Below are 3768 nucleotides of genomic sequence, written 5' to 3'. Positions count from 1 at the left end.
GATTAACAATTTATTATTTTTTTTAAAAAGATGTAGAAAATTTTGAAATATTAGTAATAAAAAAATTTATAATTATAAAAATGTAATTAAATAATGTATTTCAGAATTTATAACGCATATTTCAATATATTTATTTTAGTGATGATTTATGAATTATTACCATATTTTAAGAAGTTTAACAAAAATATAAATCAACATTAAATGTAATGTATTAGTTATTGTCATATTCTTTAAAGTGTACCAAAAATATATGTCAGTAATAAATGTGATTGTCCATGACATATTAATTATAAGTCATGTCATCAATCTTGTTAGCCATGTCATCATTTTTTTTTGTAAAAATGATTGTTGATAGGACATGTGGCAAAATCACTTCGCAAATATAGTTTAGGGGATAATTTATATATAAAATGTTTATTGCGCCCTAGTAAATTATGTGTTTAAAGAGCATGAAGAAATATATCAAGCTGTCATGTGATTCTTATATACATAGAATGTAAAGTCATCCCAAAATAACCAAAAAATGTTTTGCTTACTTCCATGGCAAATGCAAAGCAAATATTTCAATCTTTTGGTTTTTACCGTTCAACCAAATCATAGACCTACGAATTTTCATCCTGTAGTAAGTTACTTCTCTTATGTAAATATTAATTTTTCAAAATTATTGATTGCATCATCACTTTTTAACCAAGGTTATAAAAACCGGTCTCGGAAGGGCCAACTTAGTCTCATCCAAAACGATTTTCTCAAAATCCAATTTATATTGATTTATATGATTTAAGTCGGTTAAAATTGGTTTTAATCGATCTAAATATGTTAAATTAAGAAATAATGTTAATATAAATCCACAATTTTTTTTTTAATTTTCTTTGTTTTGTTTATCTAATTTTGATAATTCATCACAATAACTTTATAACTAAACTCAAAACTAAAATATCTCATATAAATGTAATATATATATATATATATAATAAATCAATAATTTTTTAACGTCTAGGTTTTGCCTAGGTCCGAATAATTCACATAGTCGGTAGTACTCTTCTAGCTACAGCCTAATAATTTCTTGAACATTGCTTTTAACCAATGATATATTTAAACTTACCTATTAACTGTCTCACATATTCTTCATGTTTTTCATATGTGATGCTAAATGTTGAATGTTTTTTTCTCTGATTTGGGTGTGAGCAAGTGTTGAGTCTCTTCTATTAGTTTGGTTGGTTTGGGTGTGAACAGCCGTGGAGTATTTTCTATTAATTCGATTGTAGATATTAATGACTAGATCGAGTCTTACTCTGATTGATGTCTACTATTATAAATTTCTTACATTATTAAATTGGGGCACATGCGCATTGAAATGGTTGACTTTGATTTCTATAGCTATATTTTGTTTCCAGTTTTTGTTTCCAATAGTTTATTTTTGGTGTATTATACTCTCTTCATTTCTATTTACTATACCTTTTTTGATCAAAAAGATCTTTTATTTTCTTATATATTTTTATTATATAAGGAGGTTCATGATCGATGTTTGTATTCCTCCAAACGAAAAAATCACAACGACATGTAATATTAGTTTTGTCTCTGCGATCAATCAAACTAGAGATCTCTGATACAATTGTCAAGATCATTTCTCATTGAGTTAACGACCTCTAGTAACAACTTCTGATAATTTTGCATATTCACATATATCAAGAATCTATTTGCTACTAGTTTTTTTTTTAAAGGAATCTATTTGCTACTGCATTTATATTTTCAAATAATTAATATGGTAATATGTAAATTAAGAAAACTTAAATGTACTTAAGACATAAAAAGCATTTGCCTTTTACAATAATACTTAATTATATTTATATAAATGCAGCATTCAATTTGTACGTAGATAATTAGTTTTATGGTTATATATTGAATACACAAGTTTTCGTATCTAACAAATTACGTGTTAGATTCCACCAGTTGCAAGAGCTTTTCCCATTTTTGTTTGCATGTGAGTAGCAATAGAGAGGCCACACAACATTTGTAGAAGCAAAGTATATCAAACACTAGGGGTGTCCGCGCTTTACGCGGAATATTATTTTATTATAGTTAAATATGATGTTTTTAGATGATGTAATTATGTGATCGGTATTTATTTGTGAAGTGCATGATTTAATATTTTATTGTGTTATGTAGTATTAGATTATTGGCTAATATATTATGTGTTCGTCTTTTCAATAATGTGTTGTTGTGTGTATAAAAGTATTTGTTAGTGGTGAATTGAGCTTCTAATGTAAAGTATATTGAATTTCAATAACTTTGAATTCAAGCATTTGTTGATTCTAACATTAACGCTTTCAGCGTCAAAATTGTATTTCATATTTTCACATTTTTGAACATTATTCTTTTTTAACAACATTGCACGTTATTCTTCTAAGATGTTTTTTTTCGTCTCTGCATATTTTGACTTGAGCCGTCACCATCTATGTATTTTATTTACATTTCTGGTATGCGGTGTTTCTTACCATCACCGGAAAATGCTCACCTTTGTTGCTCTTGTTTTTCCCCTTCTTCTTTTCCTGTGAAATTATCTGATAATTGTTGTAGATCAGGTTTATGAGTTTCCAGTTGTGCGGTTGTTTCTCATGATGTTGTACGATGTTCTGGTCAATATTTTTCCTCTTCTTCCTTAGATTTGGCTAATGTTAGGAACTACATCTCCTTAGGTTGGGTTAGAGTTTAGTTGTCTTCCTCGTAGTTGGCTTGCCTTGCCGTTGATAGTCTCTGCTAGTCTTGGTTTTCAAGATCTGGTTTTTGGTGATCTGATTTTTATGTTCTCTTCATAGCTCGAGGATGATTCCACAGTTTGCTAATTTTGTGTAGTCTCTTTTTCTTTCTTTGTTCTCTCATCTCGTTGCACTTTTCATCGCTGGTTGCGTCTCTGGTGGCTCTCCATTTCACATGTATGCCACTCAAGGTTTGAATAGTGTTTTCCTTCGTGTATCTTTTGTGGACTTGGAAGATTATTTCTTGTCTCAAACTTGAGCTCTGATTTCTCTGTGGTTGGTTTCCATTTTCCTTTTCTTATGTTGCTTTTCTTCTTCTCATGCTTCCTTTGTTATAGGTGTGTGGAGTTAGTCTCTTGGTGCTTTGGTCTCTTCTATTTAGAGCTTTGTGGTTTTTCATTGGCATGGGCTCCTTGTATGTGGTTGTTTTGTTTGTGAGGTGCTTCATACTTTTTAGCTGGTGGTTGTGCATTATGCATGTGTTTTCCTGCTTGTGGTGACTTTGGTCCGGTGATTATTCTTTCTGTGATCCTTTTTTGGTGATTGATCGCGTTCATTTGTGTTTCAAACCTTTATTGAGTAAGTGTTACTATAGTATTCTATTTTTTCTTTGTGATTGTGGAGATTTGAGTTTAGATTACGTGTTTTACTCTAGTATTTTTTTAGTTTGGTTATTTTATGATTTTTAATAGTAAAATAAATTATAATTTGTAAATAAAATAATAGAAAATAGTATAAAATAATAAAATAGTAAAAATTTATGTTATTTTTAGTTGTGAATAAATAAAATATTTAAAATCTATTTTAAATTTTTCTTTATTCATCTGTAATTTTATTGACTAATAAAATATATTATAAAACTTCAAATAATAATGATTAGTGTGAGAAAAATAATAGTGCACAATTAGAGAGTACTAAGCTAAATTGCAATAGTGTAAAAGAAGAATGACTTAAAATGTAAAAGCAAAAATACATGGGGACACATGTCTTCAAACCCCATTGCCACGTAGAA

The sequence above is a fragment of the Brassica oleracea genome, chromosome C4 (genome assembly GCF_000695525.1).
Source record: "Brassica oleracea var. oleracea cultivar TO1000 chromosome C4, BOL, whole genome shotgun sequence".
NCBI lineage: Eukaryota > Viridiplantae > Streptophyta > Magnoliopsida > Brassicales > Brassicaceae > Brassica > Brassica oleracea.
Note: the sequence above shows the minus strand (reverse complement) of the source record.